The following is an 18,480-nucleotide window of genomic DNA, read 5'->3' on the forward strand; positions in this document are numbered from 1 at the left end:
TCCTAACCGCTGATACGGGGCTTCTTAGCTTAGAAATGCAACATTAAACAAAGATTATAAGGCAGCTAGGCACCTATATGCGGAGCTGAAGCTAACCTGCAAACCGCCCGAGCTCTTAGTGTCATCATCATTATCATCATTATTAATAATAATTTTATTTTCCCCTTTTAATTCCTTAAGGGCTCAGAGCGCAAAAGAAGCCCCGGATCCCCCGCGAGAAAAAAAAGATGGAGTGACGGAAACAGGGGAGATTAGACAGACAGGAAACTCCAGATGAGAACAAGGCTTTTCATTATGGCGCAAGTGGATTCTTGGGTGATACCCTTTCTAAAAGGAAAAAAAAGGGAAAGGAAAAAAAGGGGAAAACTTCACCCAAGAAGGCAAGCCTGTGTGTGTGAGAGAGAGAGAGAGAGAGAGAAAGAAAGAAAGAGAGATGTAGATTGAAGAGGCTCTGATCAGTGGGTTCGTGTGGACGAGGCCTCCCACTCGTGGAAAAGCCACACCACACACCATTTTGCAATGCATGTATATTTCTCAGAGGGCTATTCGGATCTCTTGGTAGGAAATATTACAGCAGCGCCGTGGAGAACCTTCCGACGTGCCCCCTCCCTCCCGATATCCATTTAGGACTAGAGAGCTGCTGGTAATTATATAATTTAAAATCCATTTAACACTGGCTAGCACGACAGTAAATATATGCATATTGCTAATACGATTTGCACAATTACGTCGGTCAAACACAGGGAAATGTTTACCGCCTCTCCTTTCAAAATAATAAATAAGAGAGAGGAAACTTTCCTTAACTTCCTCCCCGCCCGCCCACCCACCCACCCCCGCTTTCACTTTCTTCGGGGGAGGGGCGTTGTTTATTTCACAAGCCGTAAAGGCAATACATAGGGAAGCGTGTAGGAAATTTGGAATCATATATTTGATACCCCGTAAGATAATAAAAACCAAATATTTGCAGGAATGCCTCTTGCAGTTAATAAAATACGATTATCAGATAATCCTCAGCAGTGAAGCTGTTTGTATAGTTAACAGATGATTACAAAGAGGGGAGTGGGAGTTAGAAAGAGAGAGGGGAAAAGTCTCCACTGTACGGGCAGGCTAAGAAGCATCTCTTTCCCACCTTTCGCAGGGTCAAGCTTGAAATATTAACAAACTGAACTGTTTAATAACTCCGCTGCAGCGCCCGAAGGCATTTTCCTGTCTGTTGCTGCTCCCTTTTTCTAGACAGGGTTGAAACAAGCAAAGCAACGCGTGTCTGTGGCTGCCTTGTTATATAACAAGACTAGTATGGTTGATAGGTGATGGGAGGAGATGGGGGTGGCGCTGGGGGTTGGGGGCTGGATGGGAGAAGAGAAGAAAAAGCCATAAAAGGACTGGATGGGTCGGAGTGACGATTTTGGGTACACATGACTTGCGGAGTTGTTTAGTCTGCCTACTGGTCGCTTTCCATGAACGCGTTTTTCTTTCCAACCCGCCGCAGACTCAACATGGTGTCAGAAGCGAAACCTTTCGCGGCCCTCTCCTCTTATGCAGGACAAGAACGGATTGTTCCCGCTGCTCTCCCCCAAGGCGTTGAGGGAGACCATAGCCCGGCTGGCTTGAGGCTTGGCTGACTATTCCTCCACCCCACCCCCCAGAGTTACCTGGGAGTAAAATCCCACTGACGTAATAGTTTCCGAGCACACCTGACAGGCGATTGGACGGCCGAGGCAGTTCGCTGCTTCCTAGGAAACGAGGAGGCGCGCTGGGGGTGCGGATGGGTAACAGAGAAGCGAAGGGGCAGCTATGGGATCTGGGCGCCCCCGGCAGCTCCTAACTTCCCCCAGCTCTGCTGGGAAGGATCGTCCCCATGCCAAATATAAGGGTGGCTACTTGCTCACAGCACCCTTCCCCCTCATTAAGCGCCCTTTCTGGAGAGGTGCCCCGAAGGGCGCTTTGGCCATCCTAGAGGACCTAGATCATCGCCCTGCGCTTTCGCTGCAAGGGAAGAAAGGGGGTCGAAAAGAACCCCCTCTTCCGATTTGGGATAAATGCCTCATCCACCTAGAAATGTTTTCTGTTGCTGGCTGCTTTCTATCCTTTAAAAACAAAACAAAAAACTGCTCCCTTTCACCGATCCTTTTCTTTAAAAAACAATCCCCCCTAGTGTGTGTTTGGGTGGAGAACTTCGCAGCGGATTCTGTCTTAAATCTGCTTGAAAAAGCAGGTTGGGGTGGCGGTGATAGAAAAGTAGAAGGGCCGTCGGGGGAGCCCCTGGGATTATACCACCGACTTTCAACATTATATACATATACAGTGGTGCTATTAAAAAAGAGGCGAGGGTAAAAGGGAGGAAAGAAGAAGCCCTTTTCAGAAATAATACTAATCCCCGAGCCTTCAAATCGGCTTCTGATTATTTGCCTTTCTGGGCTACCGAGGGCAGGGACCCCCCACGAGGTTGGGCCTTAAAAAACACACACACACACCACTTTCCAGCCCCGTCGACTCTTTCCCTTTCCTTCGACGGGCGTCCCTGGATTCTATTTACTGTATATTCGAAAGTCTATTTCTCGCTGGAAACGCTGAAAGAGCGCGCGCGCGACGGGAAGGAGCCTCCGCATCAGCTGCGTGCTTGATCCATTCCCCTTCCAAGACATCTCAGCCGTCGCCATAATGTGATGATAATTTAAAATGTTGTTTCTCCCCTACTGCTCGCTAATCCTGTTCCTTTTAGTCGGGTTGATACTGACAGATCCGGAAGGGCTGCCCTTTCCCTCCTCACCTGCTGTTGCGTTTTTAAAGAGAGGAGGTATTAACCTCCAGTGGAAATAAATATTGAAACAAAAGATTTTAGCAACAAAGCCGCCAAATCTAAGCCTTTCAATCTTCCCCTCTTAATTTTCCCGCGTTCTTCAGCCACCCGCTCTTAACTGATTTATTTTCTCCCTTCACTTCCATATTATTTCCTTTCAGCGTCTGACGCATTTTGAGATGGCTTCTCTTCCTTTCCCCCCCTTTTTATAAAAAAACAAAACATGTTCTGAATTTTAACCAGATCAGTTTCCTTCAAATCACTTCAAACTCCCCCGTTCCAAATTTTGATAAGGGACCCTCTTCCTTATAAAATAATAATAATAATAATAATAATAATAATAATAATAATAATAATAATATACAAACAGCAGGATGTAGTTACAGCTGGAATGGGTGGTGGGGGAAACCCAGAGCGGTTAAATCGTAAAATTTGGATCAAGAAGCTAGAGTTTAATACATACACCCCCCCACGTTTATTAAAGCATTAGAATAATTGAAATTTGCTGCTGGAGCAGCCCCGATCTGTTTAAATAATTCTATGGGTGTCTTGTTGTGATAAAAGATTATCTGGAATTCTATTAAAGGAGCAGGAGCGACCGATTTCAAAATCCTATTTGGGGGACTTTCAATGACTATCAGTAATCTGATCTCTTCAACAGCCTCTTTGCCTGTTCAGCTTTATCTGAAAGTTTACAGCGTTTCAGGAGAATTTCAGCATTCTTTAAAAAGGAGAGAAAGAGAGAGAGAAGACACACACACAAACCCGTAGGAAAGCAGTACCTGTCATTCAATTTGGGATTAGAAAATATTAATATGAAGGGAATGCACACACACAAATATATATATCATATATTTATATTTTAATAATCATAATCTGAAAACACCCTATTCAACCGAGGGGGAGTGTGCTGTTGAAAGTGGCAGCCCTAGATACCGAGATCTAGATTTCGGATTTCCGCGTGCGTGAGTGTCTGCGGTTCAAATCTCACCTGCAGGTTATTTGAACAAACGATTCTTGTCTGTTTATGGCGTAATTACATCAACGAGCAATTCTGAATAAGGTAACGCTGGAGCCAAGTACTAATTAAAGGCTCAACATACCTCTGCCTCGCTTCTACAGGGGCTCTGCATTCATAGCCATGAATTTAATGCCAGGTTTCCCCTTAATCCCCCACTTATTACAATTTTTCAGTTAATTTTAGACTGTTTAATATCATTCCAGAGCCTAATTTCCTTTGTTTATGCGCAAAGTATCATTTTTAATTGTCAGTAGATACTCTTCCCTCTCCTGCGCGCGCAGAAGCCTTTGAAACGCCCAGACGGCACTAATTGCTGTTAATTTTCTTCATTAGTTTCATTTACTCTTCAACCTCTTAATTATTGTTATTATTGCTATTTTAAATTCCACCCTACTAGTCTAGTAATCAGGATTTCTTCAAAGGGCGAGGACTAAGCGAGGTAAATGAGAAATATCCCCCCCCCATTTATTCATTCCCTTTAATTACATTTATAAGGGTCGGAGGGTTGAGGTCAAGGAACCTTAAAGGAACCCTTCTTCATTTTTAAAAGGTGGAACCTATACAGAACCTGCATGTATAGGAACACCCTACCTTACAATATCAGCTGCTGGAGGTAAACAGATGGGGAGGGCGGGACTGTGAGCACCCCAGCAGCAGCTGCCTGGACGCTGCTGAATGCAGGATTAAACGCACATTTGGCCTGACCTAGCAACTCAGTTCTTATTTTCTGAAGGAAGAACTGCAAGGTTCCATCATGAAGCTGCTGGTGTCAACTCTTCTACTTTGCTTGGATAGCAGGAGATTTGAAAAGGGGCAGGAATCCCGGATAAAACTGCTAGGTTTTGCAGAAGAGGGTGGATGCTGCATGACGTCACAGCCACATGACACATGATGCATTAAAAAAAGTCCTTTGTGGCAGGAATAGGACCCTTGTGCCACTGCAGGCATTGTTGGATCACAACTCCCATCATCCCTGGCTATTGGACACGCTGGCAGGGGCTGATGGGTGCTGGAGTCCAACAGCACTGGGAGCTCTCCTTCCCCTTCTTTACACCATCTATGAAAAGAAACCCCTTTCGCCTACCAGCAACTTCCTCTCTGCATAAATCCTACCAGCATATCAAATATTCCGCTTATCGTTGGGTTGGAGAAGGACCAGCATCTCTAGGAAATGCCAGCATCCTTTAGAACAGGGATGGTGAACCTGTGGTGGATCAGTGTATCCCAAACTCCAACTGTTTTGGGACTACAATTCCCATCATCCCTGACCATCGGCTCTGCTAGTTAGGGATGATAGGTGTTGTAGTCCAGCAACAGCTGGAGACTCAAGTTTGAGAAACCCTGCCCTAGATGTTGTTGGACTCCAACTTCCATCATCCCAAGCCAAAATGGCAAACGCTCTTGGATGGTGGGAGCTGTAGTCCAAAAACACCTGGAGAGCTATGCAGGTTCTCCATCCTTGCTTTGCAACAGGTAACATTTATAAGGTACTGTCAGCATTAATGTTAAGAATCCTGAGAAGCAATATGATCTTCCATAACAGCCCATTCAAGGCAAAAGCAAAACACAAACACAGAAGGTAGTCCCAGAGAGCCAGGGTGGTGTAATGGTTTCACATCTTGGACCATGACCTGGGAGACCAGGTCTTGAATACTCTCAGCTCACCTTGAGGCCCAGTCACCATCTCTATCCTGTCTCACAGGGTCGTTGGGAAGGTAAAATGGGAGGCGGGAGGAGAGCCATACACACCACCTTGAGCTCCTTGGGGAAAAAGGTGTTCTATTCAGCTAACACATAAATTAAATATTACGTTCATTTAGACAGTGTTTCCCAGGCTTGGGTCTCCAGCTGATTTTGGACTACAACTCCCATCATCCCTAGCTAGCAGGGTCAGTGATCAGGGATGGTGGGGATTGTAGTCCCAAAACAGCCGGAGACCCAAGTTTGGGAAACACTGCTTAGACTTCAGCCCAGCTCTTGACTGAACACCAGAAAAGCCAGTAGGGGCTTCTCCACTGATCTGCAGCCCTTCTCCAACATGGTGGCCTCCAGATACTTGGGTCTCTAAACCTTTCCTCTGTTGCAAGCCAAAACTTTTGGAGGCTGCTGTTTTGCACTGACTGGCAGTGGTTCTCCAGGGCTTCAAGGCAGGGAGCTTTCCCCAGTCATACATGGGAACGCTGGAGCTCGAACCCTGGACTTTCTGCATGGAAAGGAGATGCCCTTTATGACCCCCACCCTACAGCAGATTGACTTTTTTCTTTTGTACCAAGGAGTTTTCAGTGATGTGATCCCCCCCCCAAACTACCCAAAGTGAAGTGGTACAATCCAGGAACAATGTCTACCCTTGCATTTGCTCTTTGACAAACTACAGAAAGAGCAGATTGGAAAGGTGTGTTTATGATGTGTGTGTGTGTGTGTTCATCCCTGCCTGTTTCGAGCATGTACCATATTGGATGGCAGGGGGTGCTGGTTGTGTGTGAGACACGGAACTGGCAGGCTTGAAATCCCTCCCAAAGATTAAAAAAATTAATGTACCAGCAGAAAACTAGGCAGAACGAGGCGAAGGCGAGGCAAGAAAACTCCCCCCACTGACACCTGGACTTCTACCTGCATGGAGCTTTCAAGTTTGGAAAACATTCAGTCATATGACGCACACAACACATTGATGTGATGCAATCCATTTCCCATTTATGTAGACTACTTGTAAATTTGACTTAGAGGTGAGATTTAAGGCAGTATAAAAGGGCACAGTGCGGGCACTTAAGCTAGCTCGTCAAGTACCTTGTCATTGATTAGTTAAATAAACAGTAAGGGTTGGCATAAATTTGGTCCAGATCCTTCAAGAGAAAAGAAAACACACTTTTCTTTTGAGGACACAGTCAGGTGATTTATAAATTGGTCTACATAAGAAGAGCTCAGCTCTTCAGAGCCAGAGGTTCATCCTGCTTGCGGTTTTCCTACAGGCACATGATTGACAACTGTGAGAAGAGGATGCTGGGCTAGAGGGGCCATTGGCCTGATCCAGAAGGCTCTTTACTCCAGAAGAATCCTCCTTACAGGATTACAGTGAAGGTGCTTGGAGGGGTAGACTGTGTCTGCATCTGTCTCATAAAAACCAATGGCCACCATTTTTCTTCTTTTGGGCAAATGCCCATCAGAGACTCATATGTAGGGCATTGAAGTGACAGCTTTCCTCGACTGTTTATGCCCAGCTCCTGGTTTAAGAGGGGTGGGGACCTCCAGATATTGCTGGACTGCAACTCCCATCATCAGTGACTATTGGCTATGCTTGCCGGGGCTGAGGTCATTTCTGTTTAGGAAGGCTTTCCCTGTGGTGTAACCCAGCCATTTATGGAAGGTTAATTTTATATCTGATGAAATGTTTTCATCATGGATCTCTTTCACAAGTGTGTATATACACACAATGTTACTCCTCCCCCCTTCCTGTTTGATCCATTCCTTTTGAACAGGTTGTACCCCTCATTTTCTACATTTCAGTCATGACTCTCACCCCACCAGGGTTCAGTAATGCCTGTTAGACCATATTTGCCATCGTGAATTAAGAGCTCAAGTTCTTCTTGCTTGGTTCCCATACTCTGTGCATTTGTATAGAGACAACTGAAACCACAAATCATTCCTCCACACGCTCACACTAGGTTAAAACATTTCTTTTTCAGTAGTGGGGGAATGTTTTAAAAATAACGTTTTTAAAAATAGAACTGTCTTTTAGTTTTTTAAATGTTTTTTCCCTTTTAGGCTGGTTTCAATTTGTTAAGTCAGTAACTAAATATATAAACAATCAGACAAGCGTCTGTAAAAAAGTAACCAATAAATTTAATAAATAATATGATAATACCCCAAAGGTATCTGAATAGGTAGCTGTTTCCTGCTGTATTCGTGATGAGACTAGTGTGAGATACATGCTTAAAAATTCATTTGACATAGTGCCTAGGATAGGGCTGGCCAACATTGTGCTATCTGGATGTTGCTGAACTCCAAATCCCATCAGGAAGCATGGCCAGTGGTCAGGCATGATGGGCATGGTAGTCCAATGTTATCTGGTGAGCACTACATTGGTCACAGGTGGTGAAGGAACTGGAGGCAATAAGTCTCTGGAAATCATTCCTCAGGTGGGCTTAGGTACGTTGTTAGGGGATGGTCTTCTGAAATGGGCCCAGATCTTCTTCTTCTTCTTCTTCTTCTTCTTCTTCTTCTTCTTCTTCTTCTTCTTCTTCTTCTTCTTCTTCTTCTTCTTCTTCTTCTTCTTCTCCTCCTCCTCCTCCTCCTCCTCCTCCTCCTCCTCCTCCTCCTCCTCCTCCTCCTCCTCCTCCTCTCCCCCCTTTTACAATTACAAATATGTGTTTTTGCAAACTTTGCTTAAGGAATTGCTGAGTCCCTGGAAACAGGCACCTAGGACAGGCATCCCCAAACTTCGGCCCTCCAGATGTTTTGGACTACAATTCCCATCTTCCCTGACCACTGGTCCTGTTAGCTAGGGATCATGGGAGTTGTAGGCCAAAACATCTGGAGGGCTGCAGTTTGGGGATGCCTGTCCTAGGAGACAAGGGTTTGAAATCCCATTCAGCCATGAAGTTCACTGGATGGCCTGGGCCCCCCAGTCCCTGACTCTCAGCATAACCCGAAGAAGGGTGAGCACCACTTTGAGCCTCCTTGGTGGTGTAGAAACATAAGAGATGAATAAGGTGGTATATAAAATGTAAGAGAAAGAGCAAATAAATAAACACTGTGTCCTGATGGCAAACTGATTTTCTGTGTATGGATTTTATGAAACCAAGAGAACAGCAACTGCACACAAGGGGGTAGTATTAGCTGATGCAGGGAAGCTCAAAGGATTGAAGAGTTATATAAAAAAACGTTAAGGGACCCCACCCAAGAGGGTGCACACTCCGCAACAGCGCAATGATACCTGGGCATGGAATAATGACTGGCTGTTGAGGGAACAACTCAGAAACTATGGGGTAACAGAATGGAGTGTGCTGGAAAGGGCGTGACTGGTTGGATATACCTGAACAGCAGCACTCTAGACCAGGCACCTCCAAACTCTGCCCTCCAGCTGTTTTGGGACTACAATTCCCATTATCCCTGACCACTGGTCCTGTTAGCTAGGGGTGATGGGAGTTGTAGTCGCAAAACATCTGGAGGGCCGAGTTTGGAGATGCCTGGTCTAGACCGGGGGCCAGCAAGGTTTACCCCGCCTGGGCCGGTTCACTCCAGCGAAGATCCCACCATGGGCCGGATTGCACATGTGTGTGAGCAAGCGCATGATTTCCGGCATCTGCGCATGTGCAGACGCAATTTCCGGCACAGTGGAAGCCAGTCTCCGTGCTGCGCTGCACTGTACTGGTTTAGCATGGGGGGGACAGACGACGACTCGCTGAGTGGGCAGCTTGGTTCAGGGGCGGCTCGTGGGCCGGTTAAACGACCCCCGTGGGCCACAGGTTGCCTACCCCTGCTCTAGACTGCAACATTTTGATGCAGGCCCTACTTGCACTGTCTAAAGTAGATTTCCTGACTCTCTCTCTTTCACCTTCCTATCCTCCCGCTATTCTGTCCCCCCCACCTCCCCCTACAACTCTTAGGACCTTCCCCCCAATTCCACTCTGGTTATCACTGCCACCAATGCCTCTCTGAATCCCCGCCCCCCCTTTCCTGCTCATTATCACCTTATGAAAAGTGTTTCATTAAGAAACACTGCTTTTGATTAATTATCGACAGAATGCTGACCAGGAAAAAAAGAGAGACAGAAATGAAATTAGTCTCTGACCCCGTCTGCATAACACTGAAAATTCATCACCTACCCTTTTAATATTGAAAAGCAGCCTCGAATTTTAATAGAAAAAAATAGTCTCTCTCCCGCCCCCCCCCCCAAATCTGAACCTCTCCCAGTCTTTATTAATGCCCCTAGGCAGAAACTGATATTGCTTGCAATCTGGCAGCCTTTGTTCATTTTAAATTTATTATACAGAATGCACTTCATTTTCAAATAATTTTACTGTTTCTTTTTAATTTCGCTCACTGTTAAGTACAGATGAGGAAACCCTTTTAGAACATTTAAGTTATGGGAAAGTGGAGAAGGGGGGGGGGACACACGGAGAGGAGAAATCTACATGGAGATTGAACATAAAGGCTGTGCCCATCCAATAAATTTAAGTAGAAACAATTGTAATTGCCGCATTCACAACCGTCCCCTTCAGACATCCAGACGATATCTGGAATGATTAAAAAAAAAAGGAAAAAAAGAAGTATTATTGGAAAGGAATGGTGGGATTTGGAAAAGGACGGCCACACTTTCCCACCAGGCTTAGTTTGGGTCGATCCCCAGAAGGGAGAAATTCAGAAGCACTCCTGCATGTTGTTGTTTAGTCGTTTAGTCGTGTCCGACTCTTCGTGACCCCATGGACCATAGCACGCCAGGCACTCCTGTCTTGCACTGCCTCCCGCAGTTTGGTCAAACTCATGTTCGTAGCTTCGAGAACACTGTCCAACCATCTCGTCCTCTGTCGTCCCCTTCTCCTAGTGCCCTCCATCTTTCCCAACATTAAGGTCTTTTCCAGGGATTCTTCTCTTCTCATGAGGTGGCCAAAGTATTGGAGCCTCAGCTTCACGATCTGTCCTTCCAGTGAATCATGGATCAATGCCTTGTCGTGGCGAAGGGGCTTGGATAACTCAGAGAAGCTATGAGCTATGCCATGCAGGGCCACCCAAGATGGACAGGTCATAGTGGAGAGTTTTGACTAAACGCGATCCACCTGGAGAAGGAACTGGCAAGCCACTCCAGTATCCCTGCCAAGAAAACTCCAGGGACAAAGGATCCCTGATAGGCTGCTACTTTTGTGCATATAAGAGGCATGCTCGACCCACAAGCCCCAAGGCACTGCAAAACAGACCTGTGGAATTCATGAGGATATAGGAAGGGTGATGATGGATCAGACTATCTGGTCCAGAGATGGGGAACTTCAGGTGGGATGGTGATGGGGCAAATGTGCTCCTCCAAGCCTCCCTATTGGGATCTTGAGGCTCACCCTGGGCCATGCCCTCTCCAGGCCAAACCCTCCAGTGTTTCTCAAACTTGGGTCCCCAGCTGTTATTAGGCTACAAGTCCCATCATCCCTGGCCACTGGCCCTGCTAGCGAGGGATGATGGGAGTTGTAGCCCAACAGCTGGGAACTCAAGTTTGAGAAACACTGCTCTTAAACAGCCCCCCCTCTGCACTGCCCTTGAGCACCTTTGCCTTGCTTGAACTTGCTTCTCTTGGAACAGTGATAACGTCTCTTGCTTGTCCAGGTGCAGAGATGTGGGTGGGTGGAAACTTGTAGAAACCTCTGAGTTTTGGGTGGCTGGAACAAATGTGAGAGTCACAACTCATCGCTTCCTTCTGGCCCTGCCTGCCATTGGCAAGTGGCCCCTGGAAGGCTGCTCATTAGCTAATGTGTCCCACAGTTTGAAAAAGGTTCCCCATCACAGTCTAGCCCAGCATTCTGTTTCTGACAGTGGCAGCTTGGTTTTTTCCTTTCCTTTTTAAAGTCTACAAGCAGGATGAGAGAGCATGTACCCCACCTCTATAGCTCAGTCAGCAGAGCATCTTAATCTCAGGGTCATGAGTTTGAGTCCCACATTGGGTAAAAAGATTTTGTTTTGCATTGCAGGGGGTTGGACTGGATGACCCTCACGTCCCCTTCCAACTCTACAGTTCTATGATTCCAATAGCTCCTTCCCTACAGTTTTTCCTAAGCATCAGATAGACTATTCCTTAACATGGGGGTTCCATTTAACTATCATGGCCAATAGATTACTCACTCACATATTCCTTTTTTTAAAACAGAAGTTAGGTCTTCATCGGGGGCTGGAAGCTGTGTGGGCCTGTGGGGCTCTCTAGGAAGGTAATTCTAGGACACTGGCACCACAACCAAAAAGGCACTGTCCTGTTTGCTGAACCACCAAACTCAGATGGTTTGGAGAACCTGAAGCAGGGTTTCAGGTGTCAAATGAAGAGTATGGAAAAACACATATGGGAGAGGCAGGACTTTAGGTCTTTCCATCCCAAATTGTTTAGGGCTTATTATAGGACAGATGCCTACTCTCAGTCCACTCCATGGTCCCTAAGTCAGTGGAATGATTCCAGATTTAGAGAAGAAGGGAATGACTTCACAGTGAAGATATAAAGTCCCCTGCTGAAAGAATTTCATGAAGCAAAGCATGGAAACTTCTTCAACAGACGTGGCTTTTGGATTTGTGAAGGCCCTACCCTACTGAATGGAGCCATTGAGGTCTTCTTTCCAAACTCAGGCACATACCATACCTATATATTATCCCTCGTGGAAGTAACCAGAATGCCACGCGTGTTTGCTTGCGTACTTTTTAAAAATAGGTCTCCCAATTTAGCTTGGGTTACTGTGAAGCCACTCTGAAACCGTGGGTTGAAAACCACCTCACCCACCAGCAGGGACCTCTCATAAATTCATAAGATAGGGGGGAAATTGGTAGAGCATGGGACTCTTAATCTCAGGGTTGTGGGTTCGAGCCCCACGTTGGACAAAAACGATCCCTGCATTGCAAGGGGTTGGACTAGAAGACCCTTGTGGCCCCTTCAAACTCTACAATTCTGCAGATCTATGATTCTAAGAGCCTGGCTCCTAGGTTAGACCAAAAGAGACCCATCTAATTCAGCACCCTGTTTTCACAGTAGCCAAGCAGATGTCTGTTGGAAGCCCATAACTGCAACGACACCCTTCGCAACTTGTTCCCACATCTCTTCAGCTGTATCATCACCACAGCCGCCATGATCTTTTTCAGCCAAAAGATTGCCAGAATAGAGCATGGGTTATACCAGGGGTCAGCAAACTTTTTCAGCAGGGGGCCAGTCCACTGTCCCTCAGACCTTGTGGGGGGCCGGACTATACTTTGAAAAAAAAATGAACAAATTCCTATGCCCCATAAATAACCCAGAGATGCATTTTAAATAAAAGGACACATTCTACTCATGTAAAAGCATGCTGATTCCTGGACCGTCCGCGGGCCGGATTTAGAAGGTGATTGGGCCGCATCCGGCCCCCGGGCCTTAGTTTGGGGACCCCTGGGTTATACTGTATTGGCCTGAATATAAGCCTCACTCCCCCCCCCCAAAATCTGACTGTGAAAAGTTAAAGCGAGGCTTAAATTCACAACCTTAGAAAAATTGACTTTTATGATATCGCTGCTGAAACAGACAAACGGTAAAACGGAATGGGTGTGAGTGCCTGCAGCGTTTTAAGGGAGCGGTTGTATTCAGGTATTCTCTCCCCCCCCATGAAAATTTAAAGGTGCGGCTTATATTCGGGCCAATACAGTATATGCAAACAACAAAGCAACAAAAAGGTGGTCATTTCAACTTGCCTCATGTGTGGGTTGGCTTTGCTTCCAAGTAACCATGTAAATGTCTTGGCTGAGATGTTGCTATTTAGTTTTCTTTCAGAGATTTCAGCACCCTAAGCATATGTGGTGCTACTCCCTTTGCAAAACCATCTCTAGTTAGGCCTGAGATTGCAAACAGTACAGTAATTGCCGGTCAGAGCAGGCAATATCAGGCAAAAGTTTGGCCGTGAGAAAAAAGGGGCTTTGTACTGATTGATACGCCACTAAGCAGTTTGTTCCTAGCAGGGCAGTCAAGCGATTAAGTAATTTATGCTCAATGAAGCACCTGCTTTCAGAAACAAGATCCACCTCTCCTTTCTCCTCCTCACTAGAATTTGGGATTAACATTCCATGAAATTGGGTGGCATTCGGTTCAGGATGAAGATACTTCTCCATGCAGTGCAGGAATAACTTCGGGAATTCATGGACACAAGAAGCTCTGATGACCATTACTTTGCCACATGTTTATAGGGAGGGTTGCTTTTCTGTAATTGAAAATACATACATAGGCTTCTTGGTGGCTTGTGGAGCAGTCGCCATTAATAATAGTGGCTGCATTAGTGCAGGGGGGGGGGCAAGCTTCCTGGATCTATTTTGTTGCTATGTACCGGAACCTCAAGACCTCCCAGCCAAAGCCAGGGGACATATAGTTAGGATGAATGGCCAGGGTGCCTCTGAGTATACCCTATTTTTCTGTATATAAGATGCCCCTATGTATAAGACGCCCCCTATTTTGGGGGACTAAATTTACAGAAAATGAGGGGAGATGGCCCAAAGTTGTTGAGCTTTTTTAAGGGGGAATTGCACGCGCACCATCATCCCAGCAGGGCCGTTTTCACAGTGGCCAACCAGATGCCTCTACTGGGAAACACACGAGCAGGACCCCAGTGCAATTGCTCCCCCCTGGCAGTTCCCAACAACTGCTACCCTGAAGTTTTCCCAACTCCACAATATCCTTTTTGATACAAGGTACCCATAATAGTATAAGGGACGCAGGTGGTGCTGTGGGTTAAACCACAGAGCCTAGGGCTTGCTGATCAGGGCTTGCAGTCGGCGCAGCGGGCACCGGCCCGAAGCCCGGTAAGTCTGGGGTCCCCTGGTCTAGGGCTTGCTGATCAGAAGGTCGGCGGTTCGAATCCCTGCAACGGGGTGAGCTCCCGTTGCTCGGTCCCAGCTCCTGCCAACCTAGCAGTTCGAAAGCACATCAAAATGCAAGTAGATAAATAGGTACCGCTACAGCGGGAAGGTAAACGGCATTTCCGTGTGCTGCTCTGGTTCGCCAGAAGCGGCTTTGTCATGCTGGTCACATGACCTGGAAGCTGTACGCCGGCTTCCTTGGCTAATAATGCGAGATGAACGCCGCAACCCCAGAGTCGGTCACGACTGGACCTAATGGTCAGGGGTCCCTTTACCTTTACCCATAATAGTACACAGTATTCTAAATGCAGCCACATCATATATTTGTATAACGGCATTATGATATTGGCAGTTTTATCTTCAATTCCTTTCCTAATAATCCCTGGCACGGAATCTGCCTTTTTCACAGCTGCATCTTCATCGAGTTATCAATTCTGACCACCAAGGTCTCACTCCTGCTCAGTCACTGCCAATTAAAGCCCCATGTGAAATTAAGTTTTTTCTTTTGGCCCCAATACACATCACTTTACTCCTGTTTACATTGAGTTGCATTTGCCATTTTAGCCCTCATTCACTCAGTTTGGAGTGAATTCTGGGATTCATTACAATCCCCTTTTGTTTCAAAGACCTCGAACAGTTTGGTATCACTAGTAAACTTGGTCTGTTCACCCCAACTCTAGATGGTTTATGACCAAGTTAAAAAGCCCAGATCCCAAAACTGATCCTATGGGGGATGACTCCTCTTTCTTTCTTTCTTTCTTTCTTTCTTTCTTTCTTTCTTTCTTTCTTTCTTTCTTTCTTTCTTTCTTTCTTTCTTTCTTTCTTTCTTTCAACTTCTGATCCACAAGAGGACCTCTCCTCTTATTCCATGACTTCTAAGCTTACTCCAGAGTCTTTGGTGAGGTACCTTATCAAAAGTTTTCTGAAAGTGCAAGTATACTATGTCAACTGGACCACCTTTATCTATATGTTTGTTGACACTCTCAAAGCATGCTAATAGGCTAGTGAAATAGAACTTACCTTTGAAGAAGCCATGCTGCTTCTGCAAGGCTTGTTCTTCCATATGTTTGGTTATTTTATCTTTAACAACACTTTTCACCAGTTTTCCTAGGACAGATGTTAAGCTAGCTGTTCTATCGTTTCCAGGAACCCCCTGGATCCCTTTATTTAAAAAATGATAACATTGGTCACTCTGCAGTCTATTTATTTAGATTATTTATGTACCACCCCTTACAGAAGCCATACAGCAGTTTACAACAAGGCAAATGAATATAAATCCGTAAAATAACACAATCCTTTAAAAACATATACAGTAGCAACAAACAATTGAATTACAATCACTGACAGCAGAAGTTGGGTCCATCCTTCTCCAAACACCCACCAAAAACATGTGTCTTAATTAGCTGCCTAAAACTATAGAGTAGGGAAGGTATTCCACACACAAGGAGACACCACTGAAAATGTCCTTTCCATGACCCCTTCCACCATGTAATCTTACAGCTGAAGAGGGACCACCAGGATCTTACAGCATGGGCAGGTCAACATGGAAGAAAGGACCCTTGTAGATATTTGGGTACCAGACTGATCTCACAGTCCTTTCACACAAAAGTCCACTTCTAGTTCACTTTCTCCATTTCAGCAGCTTAATTTAGGTGGAAATAGTTGCTTTGTTGTTTAAGGAAGCATGAGTCAGAAACCTTAGCTGATCTAGTCTTGTTTTATACTCAGAAAGTCTCAGTCTGAATGTTTGTTTTCTGTTAAAGGTGTGCTCCAAACAAGGATTAGTTGACTAAGGTTAACCTCTGTTGTGGCAGAGAAACTCCATATGCTAACATGTTCTCCAAGAAGGTCTTAATCTACCTTCTTGCCACCACTGCTGTCTATAGTCCTATAATGTTTTATTTAGTTAGAGTGATCTCTCTCTCTCTCTCTCTCTCCCCCTCTCCTGCTGTTTAGGTCACACTCTCTCAAAGTGTAAACAAGAAAACAATATAAAGATTCAAGAATAGTAGCAATGTACACAGAGCCACCTGAACATCTGAGCAACTAAAGATGGTCTTCAGATGGTCATCCAGAGGACATCCGACAGTGCCAGGTGAGCTTTTCTGAGAAGGATATTTAAGAATTGAGGCACCACAACTAAAAAGGCCTTGTTGTCGGTCACTGCCTGCCTCGTTTCTGAAGGTGACAGGGAAGGGAGGAACCTAGGGAAGACTGCACTAGGGTGGAGATCCTGTGACCTTGCAGATGCTGTTGGACTTCAACTCCCATCAGCCTTCAGCCACCATGACAGCCAGGGATGATGGGAGTTGTAGTTCAGTAACATCCACAGGTTCCCCACCCATGTCTCAAAAGGATGCTCAGAAAGAGATAACGTGTTTATGACCTGTAATGTGCCTGCTTCCACGTCTCGTGAAATAGCATGCCCTGGGTGAACTGCAATGATAAGATAATGGTACAATATCTTTCTGCCTCCAAAGAAAGTGTTTGGTTCAAATGCAATGGGCATAAATGGGATCATAATATGTTTCTCTCTTGTGAAGCTACCAGGGGCAGGCAGGGATGAAATGCTAGCACCACTTATATCAAAGCAGGGGCAATGATGTTGTTTTCTGGAGTGTTATTTGTCATTCTTCTGTGGAAATGTTCAGGGAGGCAGGAGAGCATATATTGTTTATTAATATCCTTCTTAACTTGCTCTAGCACAGGCACCCCCAAACTGCGGCCCTCCAGCTGTTTTGGCCTACAACTCCCATGATCCCTAGCTAACAGGACCAGTGGTCGGGGAAGATGGGAATTGTAGCCCAAAACATCTGGAGGGCCGAAGTTTGGGGATGCCTGCTCTAGCAAGTTCTTTTACTTAGCAGAGTTTTACATTCCCCTTTTAAACACACAGTGGATAGCTGGTTGCAGGCTTGTTAAAGCCTCTCAATATTAGGTTCCTGGTAAGTTCCCTTTTATCCCTCTTAAAATAATAAACATGCCACAATCTTGTTTAAAGTATATAAAAGAAGTTTACTCACATCAGTTCACAGTGGGATCCCTGAAGACAGACTTAGTTACAGATATATACAAGTGGATCTATCCCATATGGGGACAATCCCATTGTCCTCTGTTGGCTAAAAGTCAACAGGGCATTTCTAGCTAAAAAGCTGTTCCAACGACGAAGGAAGTCAAAGAGAGAGAGAGAGAGTGCTGCATGCCATGTGCCTTTTGTTACCTGGACAGGTAAGGTCATGTCCACCTCTGGTCACATGCAACAGAAGTACGTCCCAGCCAGGAGAAATACAGGAAGTTTTTGACTGGCTGGACCAAGATTTTCCCTGCATGTCCACTCTAGGGAAACAAGGAATGTTGTACTCGATTGCTTCTTATGTATCACATCCCACATATTCTGCATGCCAAATAAGTAAGAAAGAAACCCATCAAACAAGCCCTGGAGAAGTTGGGGGCAGGTTAAAGTAGCATGCTTGGCTAGGGGTTAAACCAAACCTGTTATTTTGAAAACCCCAAAAGTCCCTTTACGATGACCATCCAAAATGTCCCACAAAAATGAGCAAGCTTTTGAGTCCAGCAGAACCATGAATGGAATGGAAGTGAATGGAGCCTGGTGTGCTGAAGAGGTTTGGGGATTTCTCATCTACCACCCCACACCTTAAATATTCTGAGTTTGAACCCTTTGGGTTTCAGCAGATGTGAAAGAAGAAGATGGACAGCTGCTCCTTGCTTGTCCTCATTGCCTGCTTTCCTGGAGATTTCCTACTGAACTCAGCGGGACTCCCTTCTGAGCAGGCTTGTGGAGGAGCATGCACTTCTCCTCCCACGGAAGCCAAATGACCACCCACCCACATCCATGAATGAAGCGAGGAGGGCGTTCTAAAAAACCTTAAAGGAATTTACTCAACCACACTGGCTGTATAGTCAGCATTTGTGCATATTCTTCCACTGGTACTTGTTCCTCTGTCTTACTTCCCTCAATTACTCGCCCTGCCTTCTCCCAAGAAAGGGCTGCAGTTCAGAGGTAGAGCATCTGGCTTTGCACACAGAAACATTCCAAGTTCAATTTCCAGTATCCTCCAGGTAGGGCTGGGAGATGCACCTGGAGAGC

This window comes from Zootoca vivipara, chromosome 14 (genome assembly GCF_963506605.1).
Source record: "Zootoca vivipara chromosome 14, rZooViv1.1, whole genome shotgun sequence".
Taxonomy (NCBI): Eukaryota; Metazoa; Chordata; class Lepidosauria; order Squamata; family Lacertidae; genus Zootoca; species Zootoca vivipara.